General features: G+C 43.6%; 1 protein-coding gene across 5 annotated transcripts in view; it reads left to right on the forward strand.

Moving 5' to 3' along the window:
• The window catches only part of atp10d (ATPase phospholipid transporting 10D), a 319,766-nt gene that overhangs the window by 8,267 nt on the left and 294,297 nt on the right, over nt 1-17,202 (forward strand). For 3 of the 5 annotated variants that reach the window (XM_078547241.1, XM_078547232.1, XM_078547222.1), the window contains exon 1: nt 2,367-2,559. The gene's annotated coding sequence lies outside the window, so the exon portion shown is untranslated. Of the gene's footprint in view, nt 1-2,366; nt 2,560-17,202 lie in introns of those variants that run through there. The other 2 variants (XM_078547252.1, XM_078547262.1) reach the window with 1 other exon arrangement.

Raw genomic sequence — 17,202 nt, forward strand, 5'->3', positions numbered from 1 at the left:
CGCAAAAGAGAGATACGAAAATCCTGTCGGAGAGAAGAGCAATACTTCTTCAAAGTAGGCATTCCTTGAAGAGAAGTGGCAGTCAATTAACACTAAGATAAAAGCAAAAAACTGCGGATGCTGGAAATCCAAAACAAAGACAAAAATACCTGGAAAAACTCAGCAAGTCTGGCAGCATCTGCGGAGAGGAACACAGTTAACGATTTGAGTCCGAATGACCCTTCAACAGAACTAAGGAAAAATAGAAGAGAGGTGAAATATAAGCTGGTTTAAGGGGGGGTGGGACAAGTAGAGCCAATGATAGGTGGAGATAACCAAAAGATGTCACAAACAAAAGGACAAAGAGGTGTTGAAGGTGGTGATATTATCTAAGGAATGTGCTAATTAAGGGTAGAAAGCAGGACGAGCAAGGTACAGATAGCCCTGGTGGGGTGAAGGAATCGAAAAAGGTAGAGATAAAACAATGGATGGAAATACATTTAAAAATAATGGAAATAGGTGGGAAAAGAAAAATCTATATAAATTATTGGGAAAAAAAAGAACCAACATTATTGTTCTACCAATCCTTGTTATATGATTGATATATTTTCTCTAAACAGAAGAATGCAAAAGTGTATTGGTTATATTACCCTCTCTGCTGGGGAGGTGTAAATGAAGACATTCAATAATAGCTGCCTGCTGTTGAGCACGTGTTAGTCTTACTCAATGCAATACACAATAGGTTCCAACATAGACAAAAGCAAATCTTGCTTCTTATGGGCTATATGAAGGATGGTCTCTCGGACGAGGCATTAGAGGGCTGCTGCATACCCAACACTTGTAGAACCACACTTCTGCATTCAGGGGAGATGTGATGAGCTGGGTAAATAACCAAAGCAATTAGTTATAATATTAAGATTCTGACAATATTTGGGCAAGAAATGAGAGCGTTTTTATGAAACATTATTCTGCAAAACTATTTTGGGTGAAAGGAGAATAGCCATACTTTATATCTGTGCAAGAACAGTCTTGTTGGGTCTGTGACTTTATCCTGTTACATTCTTTACTGTATTTCTTGTCATTATAATGATGATGTATTTGAAGATGATTTATGTTGTTGCATTATGCAAACAAATGAAAAAGGTTTGCTCAACATTCTTCATGTAGACGGTGTTGCTCCAAATGGAGTTGTCGACATTGAATGTTTTATATAGTATGAGATTCTACCACCAACTATCATATATAAATAATTTATAATATATAAATGATTAAACATAAATAGAGAAGCAGTCCTATCAGCTCATCTTGACATCCACTTGAACTCAATGGTTGTGTTGCAGCCAAATTGCAACCTGACACCATCTCCTAGTATGCGTGATAGGATAGGCTAGGAATCCTGCGACGAGTAACTCATCTCCTGACTCCTCAAAGCCGGTCCACCATCTACAAGGCATGAGTCAGGCGTGTGATGGAATACTCTCCACTTGCCCGGATGAATGCAGCTCCCACAACACTCAAGAAGCTTGACACCGTCCAGGACAAAGCAGCCCGCTTGATTGGCACCACATCCACAGACATTCACTCTCTCCACCACCGACACACAGTAGCGGCAGTGTGTACCATCTACAAGATGCACTGCAGGAATTCACCAAGGCTCCTTAGACAGCACCTTCTAAACCCACAACCACCACCATCTAGAAGGACAAGGGCAGCAGATGGTTGGGAACACCGCCACCTGGAAGTTCCCCTCCAAGCCACTCATCATCCTGACTTGGAAATATATCGCCGTTCCTTCATTGTCGCTGGGTCAAAAGCTTGGTACTCCCTTCCTAACAGCACTGTGGGTGTACCTACCCCACATGGATTGCAGCAGTTCAAGAAGTCAGCTCACCACCATCTTCTCAAGGGCAACTAGGGATGGGCAATAAATGCTGGCCCAGCCAGTGAAGCCCACATCCCGTGAATGAATAAAAGAAATATTTACAGCTACAGTGAGCTCAGTTTGTCTGAAGTGGGAAGAGAGATGAGACATGGGCCTTAGGGACCATGGGTACCAATTTTAAATATGTACATGAGTATGTATATACCTTGAGTAATGGGTCTATTATATTTTTATTTCAAAAATAAGAACAGAAATAACATTATTGATATTTTTCAAGTTGTTGTTTTTCGAGCTGGAACTGTGCTGCTGTTTGCTATCAGAAATCAGCATGTAGTTGAACATAAAACCACCCTTACATCCTTCCTTCCCGTATTCTGCATGTGCATGTCTTGCAAATTTTTTGTGGCTCAGCTCCAGTTATCAAGTTTTCTGTGTGCGATTAAGATTGTCTGGTCTTTCCCCCCCACAAGCGGCTGTCTGAATTGATTGAGTTGGTCCCGTTGGAAGTTCGATTTGTGTATCTCTGCATTGAAAGTATCTGGGGGAAGAAGTTAGGGTTTTTATTGCCAGCTGAAATATTAAGCGGGGCGAGCTGGGAACTGACATATTTAATTTCTCATTATTACAAAGGAGGGATTTCTGCTGAAAAGACGTTCTCCTGTGGTGTACATTTCTGCTGCTTTGGACACATGTAGCTGGTAAGTCTCTGTCTCTAATTCCATAGCAATAATGAATAAAAAGTATGAAAGAACAGCCCTTTCTACTGTGCAAGAAATCAGCACTCATTTGATTTGTTCTCAGCTCGAGATGTTTAAAAAATCGAGTTTAGCTTCTATCACATTTAAAGGTGAAAAGCACAATCTTTGAGAAATGATTTTCTGTTGGTTAAATACACAGAAAATGAAATAAATTATGTTGGATTCGTCCTTAAATTACGTAGACCTGGCATAGCAATAATTAAAATGACATTGAGGTCTATTGTTCTCACTTGCCTCCCCTAAATAACATTTGTCAGTCACCGTTTCATAGGGAGACGTTATTTACTGAGCATTGTACTGATTTTTTTTTTTCAAATTCTGAAGCTAGTACCAGCGAAAGAAATGATTTGCCTGCGATTGATAATTAACAGAGTTTATGGATTCAGTGACATTTTGGTATGCATTTACTGCAAAGATTTAAGTGAGCGGAAGTAGGAACTATCATAAAGCGGGGATTTTTAGGGGGGAGGAGCTCTATTTCTTAACACTTGAGTATGTGGTGATTTTTCAGGGGTTTTCTAAGGTTTGCTAAAAGCTTTCCAGAAAGACAGTTGTCAATTCAGAAGCTAGTTCACTGTGTCTGTGAGTTGAAAATATATGCCTAGAATTTCATCGAAGTGGACGGTATTGGATCAGCCGTCCGCCTGATATTCAACTTCATGTGCAATACAGGCGGTTGATCTCATACTGCCCGTTTTGCGCCACAGTCTGAAACCCTCAAACTGTTTAAATACTGGGTTATTCAGACACCAGATGGATTGCTGTCTTCTTTCCCCACAGTGGACACTATTTGTATTTACAATTTTCTCCTTGCCAGAAGGCATTAACCACATTAAATTATGGTTCAAGGGGTGGGAAGAGCCCTTTGGTACCTTGCCGGTTTATTATTCTTGATGCATAATCCGAGACTTGAATGTCACTGGACTTTTCACCTGTCGGAGGGGCCAAATCTGATCCTGAAATATCAACTTTATCAAAAGTAAACAATAGCAGGATGCAGGAATACAAATGCTAGATTGTACTGCCCCTATTGCCCACACCCTGTCTGAATCAACTAATTTAACAATCACCAGGAATTTGTGCAACTCAGTCTGCATTCAAAGAAAGAAAAACTTGCATTTATCTGGTCCTTTTCATAACCTCAGGATGTGCCAAAGTGCCTCAATTGAACACCTCTGAAGCGTAGTCACTAAGAAACAAGGAAACAAGATAGCCAATCTAGATCCCACAAACAGCAGTGAGATAAATAAATATCGAAATAAAAGCAAAACAGTACAGATGCTGGAAACCTGAAATAAAAGCAAAATACTGGAAACACTGAGTAGGTCTGGCAGCATCTGCGGACAGAAAAACAGAGTTAAAATTTGAGTTGAACGTGACCCTCTTCAGAACTGAAGGAAGGTAAAATGTGATGAGTTTTATGCTGTTGACAGGGGAGAGAGGGAGGAAGAACGGAAGGGAAGATAGGGTGAAAAGCAGGAGAAATTAAATGACAAAGATGCTATGGAACAAAAGGCAAAGGGAGTAGTAATGGTTGTAGGGGAAAACAAAGCATTTGTCCAGAGTGAGTGTGAATGGCAGAATAATGAACAGCCATGTCTGGAAGCAAAACCTGAAAAACAAGATTAAGACCAGCACGTGACAAAAAAGAACCAAAATAGGAAACAGAATTCATGAACTGAAATTGTTGAACTCAGTGTTGAGTGCAGAGACTGTAAAATTAGAAGATGATGTGATGTTCCTTGAGCTAATGTTGAGCTTTAGTGGAACACTACAGCGGGCTAAGGACAGAAATGTGAATGTGAGAGCAAGGTGATGAATTAAAATAGCAAGCAAACGGAAGCTCGGGGTCACGCTTGCGGACTGAGTGGAAGTGTCCTGCAAAGCAGTCGCCCAATCTGCATTTGGTCTCCCAATGTAGAGGAGACTGCATTATGAGCAGTGAATATAGTCTGCTAAATTGAAAGAAGTACAAGTAAATCATTGCTGCACCTGGAAGGAGTGTTTGGAACCTTGGACAGTAAGGAGAGAGGAGGAAAAAGAGCAGATGTTACACCTGGTGTGATTGCATGAGAAGGGGACAAGGTTTTGAGGGTGATTGAGGAGTAGACCAGTGTGTCATGGAGCGACTGGTCCCTTCAGGATGCTGACTGGGAGGGGAAGATGTGTTTGATGATGGCATCATGCTGGAGGTGATGGAAATGGTGGAGGATGGTCCTTTGAATGTGGTGGCTGATGGGGTGAAAAGTAAGGTCCAGGGGAACCCTAACACATTTCGGGGAGGGAGGGGAAAGGGTAAGAGCAAAAGTGTGGGAAATGGGTCAGTTGAGGGGGAGAATTTTCCATTGAGGAAAAAGGAAACATATCAGAAGTGCTGTTGTGGGAGGTTGCATCAGCAGAGCAGATACGATGGAGAATGAGGAAGTGGGAGAATGAAATGGAGTCTTTACAGGAAAAAGGCTGTGAGGAAGTGTAGTTGAGGTAGCTATGTTAGTCCGTGGACTTATAATATTAGTAGACAGCCTATTCCCAGAAACGGAGACAGAGAAGTTGAGAAAGGGAAGGCAATTGTCAGAGATGGACCATATGAAGGTGAGAGAAGAGTGGAAATTGGAAGCAAAGTTGATTTAAATTTCCCAGTTCCGGCAAGGACAGGAAATGGCACCGATACTGTCATCAACGTACTGGAAAAAGAGTTGGGGGAACGGGGTCTGAGTAGGACTGGAACAAGGAATATTCCATGTACCCCAAAAAAAGACAGACATAACTAGGGCCCATGTAGGTACCCATAACAACATCTTTTATTTGGAGGAAGTGAGACAAGTTAAAGGAGAAATTGTTCAATGAAAGAACAAGTTCAGCCAGGGGAAGGAGGGGGTGGTGGATGGGGACTTTCTGGGCCTCGGTTCAAAGAAGAAGTGGGGAGTCCTCAGACCATCTTGGTGAGGGGTGGAGGTGTAGAGACATTGGACGTTCATGGCAAAGAGGAGGCGGTTCGGGCTGGGAAACTGAAAATTGTTGAAATGATGTTGGGTGTCAGAAGATGGATGTAGGTGGGAAGAGACTGGACCAGGGGAGAAAAAATAGGAGTCAAGATAGGAAGAAATAAGTTCAGGGGCAGGAACAGGCTGAAATGATAGGTCTATTGGGACAGTCCTGTTTGTGGAATTTAGGAAGGAGCTAGACGCGAACTGTTTGGAGCTGGGGGACTGTGAGGTGGGAAGCTGTGGATGGAAGATCTCCAGAGGAGATGAGGTCAGTGACAGTACTGGAATTAATGGGTTCAGGGGAGGCAAGAAGAAGTGTCTGAGAATTGGCACTCGGCCTCTGAGAGGTAGAGGTTGGGACACCAGACAGTGACAGCATAACCCTTGTCAGCAGATTTAATAACAATGTCAGGAATAGACCTGAGAGAATGGAGTACAGCAAGTTCAGCCGGAGACAGGTTAGAATGATTGAGGGGAGCAGAGAAATTAAGACGACCGATGTCATGCCGACAGTTCTCAATTAAAAGACCAAGAGTGGGTAAGAGGCTAGAGGGTTGGGTCCAGGTGGAGGGAGTATACTGGAGGTGGGTGAAAATGTCCACTTATCAGGGGGAGGACTCAGTAACTCTCGTGATTTTTCAGTGCCTAAGTAACTGTCACTGAACAAATAAATAAATAAATGTTGATCTGGACGTTGGGGAGATTTCCTTTGCCCTTCTTCAAATAGTGCCGTGGAATCTTTTACATCCACCTGAGATGGCAGACAGGGCATCCACATGTTGCCCATTGCACATAATGGGATAGGATGGGCAAGCTCTCAACACGATCTACTTATCATGGGGGAATTGTCACCAACTATATGCTTTGCAATAATTCTAAGTCAGACAAGCTGAGAGTGCTGCATGTAGGTATAGGTAATTCAGATTATTCAATCGTATTTTAGCAGATTCTCTCCTTTGAGTTGCTGGTAACTTCTTAGCCAATTAAATGCTACAAATATTTAATAGTTTTATTTTCATAATTTTTCTCCCTTCTCCTCCATGACCAGCAGTTCATCCCAAGTCACTGAACTGAAAATACTGGACTAGGTGGTTGAGGCAGAGTACAGGGAGCTTTACTCTGCACCTGACTTTCCAATCCCTGGGCAGGGAATGCTTGATGATGGCACTTGTTGGAATCCAATGGGTCAAAGGGGAAAATCTTGTTGTCTCCTCAAGTAACTATTTCAAATACCCTTGAAAAAGTGCTGTGGTTTCAAACTTTTGTGTTTTTCACCTATTGAATTACAGTGTTTTTCAGTTGCTGTTTTACTTGTGTGTGATGGCTCTGAAGGAAAAATAAATTGCTCTTTAATCCTCCTGATGCTTCAGTGGATAAGTAACTATCACTGAACCGAACAGAACAAGATTTTTGCCTGCCCCTATTTCACCCCACTGTAGCCAAAATGTTAACTATGGTTTTGTCAACTGTAGACACAAATTATCCACTGTGCTGCTTGCCATCCTCCCACCCTACACAAATTCCAACTTGTTAAGAACTTAGTTGCATGTATCTTGTTTCTCAGCAAGTTCGCTCATTCATCTCTCTGCCCTCATCCATCTACACTGGGTCCCTCTTTCCCAGTACAATAATTTTAAATCTCTATCATCCGATCTTTTCATAGCCTTGCTCCATGCTAGCTTTGCATTCTTTTACATCTTTGTTTTCTGTCATGCACATTCATCCTCAAACTTTGACCTTCCACAAACCCTGCCCTCCTTTGCTTCACCGTTAGCGGCAAAACCTTCAGCTGCTTCATCCTCACTGTGGAGTGCTCCCGCTAAACCTCAATGCATCTCTTCATCTTTAAAAATCTTCTGAAAATTCATCTTTTTGACCAACCTCATGGCCATCTTTCCTAACTCTCCCACCGTGGCTCAGTGTTCTTCTCTATAAAGTGCATTGGGATGTTTCCTGCATTAAAAGCTGTACATATTTGCACATTGTCTTTGTTTGATCCTGTGATCCTGTGGCTGTGCTGAGTTAGTTGACCTCAGTCAGGGTGGCACTATGGTTGCTGCAGTTACTATCTGTATCCTAAGGCTAGGGAGGGGAAAATAAAGCCATTGATCTTGTTCCTCATTAGTCCCTGCTGAATAATGCATGGCGGTGACTACAGGGTGGGTCAGGTGTATATTCAACTGCAATGGTCCTAAGAATCAGGCAGGCTGCAACTGTCAACATTGGCTGTCTATGCTCACGTTTGAAGAGTGATCACATGGTTGAGTTGCTAAAGGCTGCTGGCTCCTTGAACCCTTAATAAGTGCCAGAAAGAAGGGACAAATTAGAAAGAAAATCGAGGTGAGACCATATGCATTTTGAAATAGTTTATAGCCCCCCTCAATGCCTTGTTGCCTCAAGGAAAGCTAACCATCATGAGTGCAAATGGGTGAGTATTATTTTACAGCTGAACTCCACAGCCAGCAATGTTTTAGATAGTAAATTGCTTTGAGTATATCTGCTTTCTCTGAGAGAAGCAGATTGAGCTCCATGAGTGAATTATTTCTTTGAGGCACTCAATCTGTTTTAATCTGGTGAGATTTTACTTTGCTGCATGCTTTGAGAGACAGAAGTTGTATGCTCATTTGCGCAGGTATGTAGTTAAAGGAAACGAAAGCTCTTGCAAGGTAGTTCTTTCTCCTCCCTTTCCCAACTTTTTCTAGGGAAAATTTCGCATTGGTGAATCCTGTGATTGTCAATCAGACAGTCTCTTAAACTCCTCTTGCTGCGTACAGCGATGCACTTCCTGTGTGTTTTTAAATAGGATCATTATGCAACAGTGTTAAATGTTATACATTCTGAGTGCAGTTTTGAAGTACTGCAGCACTGTTGCACATCTTCAAAAAAATTGCTTTGCAAATGTTGTTTGGGTTTATACTTCATTCAAGGGAGCTAAGGCAGCAGGGCACTAACTGGGATGGGGCCTAGGCTGTAGGCTGCGACCTGTGGAATATGACCTAATTGGCACACCTGAAGTTTTCTATCATTCTGCAGGATCTGTTAAGAGTGTCACTGGCCACTCCCATAATACCCTGGCAGGCAATGTAATGTAACACTAAGCATAAAGTCCCAGATTTGATTATAGTCTAGGTTGACTTAATTGATCTCAGCCAGGATAGCATTTTGGCTGCTATGATTGGCCTCAGTGCCCTGAACCAGAGGAGAAAAGTCAGCCACGGTTCTTGCCCCTTTAAAGTGGATTTGCATGAATACTGTTCTTAGCTGTATTTCATTCCATAGTTGAATAGCCTCCTGAGACACCCTCTATTTTGGCTTGGACATAGGTAATACAGAAAGATTTGCAGCATGATTAAAAATATGAGCGAGCTTCCATGAGTTGATAGCTTTTAAAGAGAAGGAGATTATTATATCACTGTATATCTTCAGTGAAACAAAATCCTGGAACTCCCTACTTAACAGCGCTGAAGTAATACCTTCTGCACACATTATAGTGGTTCAGGAGGGCGGCTAACCGCTATCATCTCAAGGGCACGTAGGGTCAGCAATTAATACTGGCCTAGCTAGCAACGCTCATAGCCCAAGCATTAATTAGGAAACAAAAACTGTGCCATTTGTTTTCCTTACTGCTTTAACCTAAAGTGGGCAACAACACAAAGACAACTTACATTTATATAGGAGCTTTCATGTAGTAAAATATCCCAGAGTGTTTCAGCAGAATTATTAAACAAACTTTGACAGAGAGGCAACTAAGGAGGTATTAGGGTAGATGACCAAATATTTGGTCAAAGAGGTAGATTTTAAGGAGTGCCTTAAAGGAGCAAACAGAGGCAGAGAGATGGAGAGGCTTAGGGAGGGAATTCCAGAGCATAGAGTCTGCACGGCTGGAGGCATGGCCACCAATCACGAAGCAATTAGAAGCAATGAGATGTGCAAAAGGCCAGAATTGGGTCAGTGCAGATATCCTGGAGGGTTGTAGAGTTGGAGGAGGTGATAGAAATAGGGAAGAAATAGGAAAGCCACGGAGGGAAATGGAAATGACAGTGGTATAAATCACACACTCCGACCTTTTACTTGAATATTAAAAGCCTTGAACATTGTCACTGAAGAAGCTTCCTGCGCCATTCCAGACTTTTCCTGTCATGGAGGAGCTGGACAGTGAGCCCACCATGGTAGAGCTCAGCATGGTCATTGACCATCTCCCAGTGGTACCATTCAACCTGAAATTATCAAAATTGGAAAACCAGCACTGCTGCAGCATCTCCATGAACTTTGTTTCTCTGCTGGAAGAAAAGTTTTGTGCCTCAAGACGTGTGTGATGCAAACAAAGGGACTGTAACAATTACTGAGGCATCTCCTTGTTAAGTATTTTGGGGAAGGTCTGCTTGCGTTGCTTTGACTTGATTGCAGACCCTGGCATCACGTCTCCACCCTGAGTCGCAGTGGGGTTTCAGATCTGGCAGATCGACAGTTGACATGATTTTCTCACTTTGGCAGTTACAGGAGAAGAGCCGTGAACAGCACAAACTATTGCTTTTATAGAGCTCGCCAATCTTTGGCCTTGTCAGCAGACATGGACTCTTTAAACTGTTGAAGAAAATAGGCTGGATTCCTGGGAATCATTTCTTTTTTCCATGAGAATACGCACAGTTTCATCAGTTACAATAGAATACCATTGAAGGCTTTCAAGATCAGCAGTGGGGTAAAGTAGGATTGTGTCCTGGCGCAATTCTCTTTCGCATCTTTTTCTCCATGCTGCTATTGCATGCTTTCGGCAACTCAAATGAGGGTGTCTACCTGCGTGCCAGAGCTGATGGCAAGCTGTTCAACATGGCAAGACTGTGCGCCAAGACCAAAGTGCATAATGTCCTAGTCTGTGAGTTGCTGTTTGCTGATGATGCCACGCTGGCATCTCATACTGAAGTTCATACTGAACAGCTTGTATATCACTTCTCCTGGGCCTGCAAGAGTTTGGATTGACAATCAGCATCAGGAAGACCAAAGTTATGGGTCATGAATTAGAGATTGCACCATTCATTAACATCGATCTCGAGAGTGAGATCGCCGACAGCTTCACATTCCTTTCATCAACAATTATCAGCAACCTGTCCCTTGATGCCAAAATCAGCACCAGAGTTACCAGGGCCGCAGCTGTCATGTCAAAGATGAAAAGCTGAGTGTGGGCCAACGATAAACTAATTGAAAATACAAAACTCCATGTGTTCTAATCACCCTCCTTTACAATAGCGAGGCAGGGCCAACATTTGCTAGCCAAGAAAAGTGGCTGAATAACTTCCACCTCCTTTGCCTGAGATGAATATTGGGTACCTCCTGGCAAGACAGTGCTGAAAGTAGAAGTACACATGTAGCGATCCCTAGCACCTTGATTCAGCGGCACTCTTGGCTGGGTCACGTGAACCGAATGGATGACGACTGCATCCTCAAAGATATGCTCTATGGTGAGTCTGCTATCGGAACGGGACCAACAAGGATTTCTGCAAACGAGACTTCAAGTTGACCAGGGTTGGTGTTGTTGCATGGGACGTCCTTGCGCTGACCGGAGTCCCTGAAGTCAAGCAGTCAGGAAGGGTGTGGAAAACACAGAGGACAAAAGAAATGACCAGATGGCGGAAAAGAGAGCCCGCTGGAAGGACAAAACATCAATCAACCTCGGGTTAACGCTATTCATCTGTGCCAACTGTGGAAAGAACTGCCACTCCTAAATTGACCGCTACAGCTACAACAGATGATGTTCAATATTGAAGTGACTTACACCCTGGGCACAGTCCATTGTCCCCTGGGATGGCCAGATGCCTAACTAAAAGTATTGTTAGTCTAATAGCTGAAGTCAACTTGTCATAAGTCATCGGGATTTTAGGCAGTGAAACAAGTTGCTATTAACTGAGGTGAATTTATCAGTATTCTGCAATTTGCACCAATAGACTCCTGCATAACCACCCAGCCTGCATCTGGTAACTATTTTTCTCCCTGGAGGGAGTATCATCGCTCTACCTCCCTGTTTTGAGCTATTGATTATCAATTTTTTTCCCCCAAAAAATTAAACTTTAAAATTTGTAAAAGTATATTCCCAAAACATTTCAACATGGCGTTTACAGAAAGTGCCATAAAACTCCACTCGGCTTCATACAGTGTGTTCCATTCTTAGCTGCCTCTGGACAGTAATAATTCTTTTGATATTTACATTATACTTTCCATGTCAGGCACAGAGCTTGGGGGGAAAAACATTTCAAATTGAAAAATTACAAAAAGTGCAATAGAATTCAACTTTTCTTCATACAGCATGTTCCTCTTTGAGGCGCCTCAATACAATTTCACTTCTGTATTCATATTCAATGTTAGATATGCAGCCTGAGAGGTGGGGGGGCTTAACAAATTTTTCAGTTCCTTGGTGTACTATGGCTGAAATGCCTTAGGCAGTGACCTTTCCCCATTGTGCCTCTGAGGTGGCTGCCCAAAGCTTTAGTGTGTTCCTCAGCATGTAGTCCTGGACCTTGGAATGCGCCAGTCTGCAACATTCGGTCAAGGACAACTTTTTGCATTGGAAGACCAGCAAGTTCGGGCAGACCAAAGAGTGTCTTTCACCGAGTTGATGATCCTCCAGCCGCTGTTGATACTTGTCTTGGTGTGCTTCCCTGGGAAGAGCATGGAGTCCTGCATCACAGAGCTGCTCGGGATGAACCTCGACAGAAACCACTGCATATTTGCAAAGGCACATTCCAGAAAGAGGTGAACAATGGTCTCTTCCCCACGACAATCACCTTGAGGCAATGAGTAGAGTGGGTGAGACTTCAGGTGTATAGGAAGGATCTGATGGGGAGAGCCTTTCTCACCACCAGCCAAGTTACGTCTTGGTGCACATTTGAAAGTTCTGGCAATGAGGCATTCTGCCAAATGACTTTAACAGTCTGCTCAGGGAACCAACCGACAGGATCTACCATCTTCTATTCCCACAGGGCCTCTAGGCTGTTACATGCAGACCTCTGCCTGATGGACTTGTGGTCAAAGGTGATTTTCTGCATAAACTTTTCTACGATGGTTAAGTGGAACCTGTGTGGAAAACCCCTCGGGCTTTATGCATCATAGAATGTTTGAATTAAAATATAAAAGTATGTTGTAAATATAACCAATTGTAAATGCAGTGAGGCACCTCAGAATGCCACCTACAGTTTTCTAAATTATTCATTCACAGGATGTGGGCTTCGCTGGCTGGGCCAGCATTTATTGCCCATCCCTAGTTGCCCTTGAGAGGATGGTGTTGAGCTGCCTTCTTGAACTGCTGCAGTCTATGTGCTGTAGGTATAGCCACAGTACTGTTAGGAAGGGAGTTCCAGGATTTTGACCCAGCGACAGTGAAGGAACGGCGACATATTTCCAAGTCAGGATGGTGAGTGGCTTGGTGAGGAACTGCCCCACCAAGTGATGGTGTTCCCATCTACCTGTTTCCCTTGTCCTTCTAGGTGGTATTGGTCTTGGGTTTGGAAGGTGCTTTCTAAGGAGCCTTGGTGAATCCCTGTGGCGCATTTTGTACACTGCTGCTACTGTGTGTCGGTGGTGGAGGGAGTGAATGTTTGTGGGTGTGGTGCCAATCAAGTGGGCTGATTAGTCCTGGATGGTGTCAAGCTTCTTCTGTTGTGGGAGCTGCACATGTCCAAGCAATTGGGGAGTATTCCATCACACTCTTGACTTGTGCCTTGTAGATGGTGGACAGGCTTTGGGGAGTCAGGAGGTGAGCTACTCATTGCAGGATTCCCAGCCTCTGATCTGCTCTTGTAGCCACAGTATTTATATGGCTAGTTCAGTTCAGTTTCTGGTCACCCCCAGGATCTTGATAGTGGGAGATTTAGTAATGGTAATGCCATTGAATGTCAAGGGGTGATGGTTAGATTCTCTCTTGTTGGAGAAGGTCATTGCCTGGCACTTGTGTGGTGCAAATGTTATTTGCCAATTGTCAACCGAAGCCTGGATATTGTCCAGGTGTTTTGCATTTGGACATGGACTGCTTCAGTTTTTGAGGAGTTGTGAATGGTGCTGAACATTGTACAATCATCAACGCACATTTCCACTTCTGACCTTATGATGGAAGGAAGGTCATTGATGAAGCAGCTGAAGGTGGTTGGGCTGAGGACACTACCCCGAGGAACTCCTACAGTGATGCCCTGGAGCTAAGATGCCTGACCTCCAACAACCACAACCATCTTCCATTGTACTAGGTATGACTCAAGAATTTTACTCCTGATTCCCATTGACTCCAGATTCGCTAGGGCTCCTTGACGCCACGCTCGGTCAATTGCGGTCTTGATGTCAAGGGCAGTCACTCTCTCCTTACCTCGGGAGTTCAGCTCTTTTGTCCATGTTTGAACCAAGACTGCAATGAGTTCAGGAGCAGAGTGGCCCTGGTGGAACCGAAACTGGGCATCATTGAGCAAGTTATTGCTAAGCAAGTGCCACTTGATAGCACTGTTGATGACCCCCTTCCATTACTTTACTGACAATTGAGAGTAGACAGATGGGGTTGTAATTGGCCGGGTTGGATTTGTCCTTTTTGTGTACAGGACAAACCTGGGCAATTTTCCACATTGCTGGGTAAATGCCAGTGTTGTAGCTGTACTGGATCAGCTTGGCTAGGGGCGCGGCAAGTTCTGGAGCACAAGTCTTCAGTACTGTCGCCGGAATACTGTCAGGGCCCATGGCCCATGCAATATTCAGTGCCTTCAGCCGGTTCTTGATACCATGTGGAGTGAATTGAATTGGCTGAAGACTGCTGTCTGTGATGCTGGGGACCTCCGGAGGAAGCCGAGATGGATCATCTGCTCGGTACTTCTGGCTGAAGATTGTAGCAAATGCTTAAGCCTTATCTTTTGTGTGGATGTGCTGGGCTACCCATCATTGAGGATGGGAATATTTATGGAGCCTTCTCCTCCAGTGAGCTGTTTAATTGTCCACCACCATTCATAACAGGATGTGGCAGGACTGCAGAGCTTGGATCTGATCCATTGATTGTGGGATCGCTTATCTCTGTCTTATCACTTGCTGCTTATGCTGTTTGGGATGCAAATAGTGCTGTGTTATCGCTTTACCAGGTTGACACCTCATTTTGAGGTATGCCTGGTGCTGCTCATGGTATGCCTTCCTGCACTCTTTCTTGAACCAGGGTTGATCCCCAGGCTTGACGGTAATGGTAGAGTGGGGGATATGACAGGCCATGAGGTTACAGATTGTGTTCGAGTACAATTCTGCTGCTGCTGATGGCCCACAGCGCCTCATGGATGCCCAGACTTGAGTTGCTAGATCTTTTTGAAATCTCTCCCATTTAGCATGGTGGTGGGACCACACAACACGATGGAGAGTATCCTCAATGTGCAGGCGGGACTTTGTCTCCACAACGACTGTACACGGGGGTCACTGCTACCGAGGCTGTCATGGACAGGTGCATCTGCAGCAGGCAGGTTGGTCAAGTATGTTGGTTCCCTCACCACCTGCCACAGACCCAGTCTAGCAGCTATGTCCTTTAGCACTTGGCCAGCTTGGTCAGTAGTGGTGTGACCGAGCCACTCTTGTTGATGGACATTGAAGTCCCCCACCCAGAGTACATTCTGCTTCCTCCAAGTGGTGTTCAACATGGAGAAGAGGGAGGGTGGTACGTGGTAATCAGCAGAAGGTTTCCTTGCCCAGGTTTGACCTGATGCCATGAGACTTCATGGGTTCTGGAGTTGTTATTGAGGACTCCCAGGGCAACTCCCTCCCAACTGTGTACCACTGTGCCGCCACCTCTGCTGGGTCTGTCCTGCCAGTGATGGTGGTGTCTGGGACATTATCTGAGAGATATGAATCCCTGAGGATGACTATGTCTGTGAGACAGCTCAGTAATTGTTAGTAAGGAGGACTTTGCAGGGTCGATGGGACTGAGTTTGCCGTTGTTGTTTCCGGCGCCTAGGGTGCCGGGTGGTCCATCCAGTTTCATTCCTTTTTTGTGACTTCGTAGCAGTTTGGTACAACTGAGTTGCTTGCTAAGCCATTTTAGAGGGCATTTAAGAGTCAACCGCATTGCTGTGAAGACGGCAGATTTCCTTCCCTAAAGGGCATTAGCGAATCAGTTGGGTTTTTACAACAATCGACAATGGTTTCATCATTAGACTTTTAATTCCAGATTTTTATTAAATTCAAATTCCACCATCTGCCGTGGCGGGATTCGAACCCTAGTCCCCAGAGCATTACCCTGGGACTCTGGATTACTAGTCCAGCAACAATACCATTACATCATCGCCGCCTCCTATTGCAATATATGTAATGTCAAATTTGAACTGTTCTGTTTTTGCAAAATTTAATGAATAAAGTGTATTTTTTTTAAGAAGAAAATAGGATGTGCATCCCCACCCTGTCTACTCTTATAGGGGCCTTGTGGCTCTTCTGAAATTAATTGATTTTCTTACATTGGTTCTGGAAGATCCTTCAATGACTCATGAAACCGATTGTATTCCCTATACTGTCATAATACAGGATTGGCTCAGTTTACTTAAAGTTTTTCGGACTGAAAAACATTTGGGGGAAAAGATGTTTGTAGAATAAATACTTGCAATGTGAATGTTAAGTGACCTTTGTAAGATAAGCATAGGAATCAGGAGGGGAATACAAATGCTGCCATATTCCAGCGCAGACCTGGCCAGAGCAGGGAAAATGTTACTTTGAACCAACCTTGCAAGTTGTTCTTTACAATCCAGTTCAGACCAGAAACTTTTTTGAAAAAGCTTACCTCTCGAATCAGGAAGCAGAAGTTATTTGGTTTCAATATTTGGCTTTCATTTAGTCTGGTCGTCTAGATAGCGATAGTTTTTCTCCCCCAGAGTATGGGGAACCTTTTGGACGTGTAGGATAAAAGCCTGCAGTGGTTTTAGGGACAGCAAGCCATCATAGTTTGAGATTTTGTGTGTCTGTTTGTGTATGTACATCACAGAATCGTTACCGAGCAGATGGAGGCCATTCAGCCCAATGTGTCTGCACAGCTGTCCGAAAGAGCAGTTAATCTAGTGCCCTTCTTCTGCATTCTTCCCGTAACCCTGTACATTCTTCCTTCTCAGGTAACAATCTAATTCCCTTTTGAATACTTTGATTGAAACTGCCTCCAGCATACCCTCAAGGAATGCATTCCAGACCTTAACTACTTGCTGTGTGATTAAGTTTCTTCTCATATCACTTTTGCTTCTTCCGCTAATTACTTTGAATCTGTGCCCTTTCATTCTTGATCCTTTCGCAAGTGGGGACAGTTTCTCCCTATCTACTCTGACCCCTCATGATTTTGAATACCTCTATCAAATCTCCTTTCAGCTTTCTCTTCATGGAAAATAGTTCACATCTACATATATATAAAGAGTGAAACTTCAGTTGTTTATAAATGTCAACTCAGGACTTGGGCTTTTTTAAAAATTGCTCTTCACTTCTCCGGTATTGTATGTACTTGACAGCTGCCCACTAGGTGACAATTGTAATATAAAGTTGGGGTGTAGATTGTTCAGTAATTCTTTGTGAGTTATTGTTAAAAAAAATATATATGCTACAAGTATGAGATTCTACCATGGTGATA

This window comes from Cetorhinus maximus, chromosome 1, assembly GCF_964194155.1.
Source record: "Cetorhinus maximus chromosome 1, sCetMax3.hap1.1, whole genome shotgun sequence".
Classification (NCBI taxonomy): domain Eukaryota; kingdom Metazoa; phylum Chordata; class Chondrichthyes; order Lamniformes; family Cetorhinidae; genus Cetorhinus; species Cetorhinus maximus.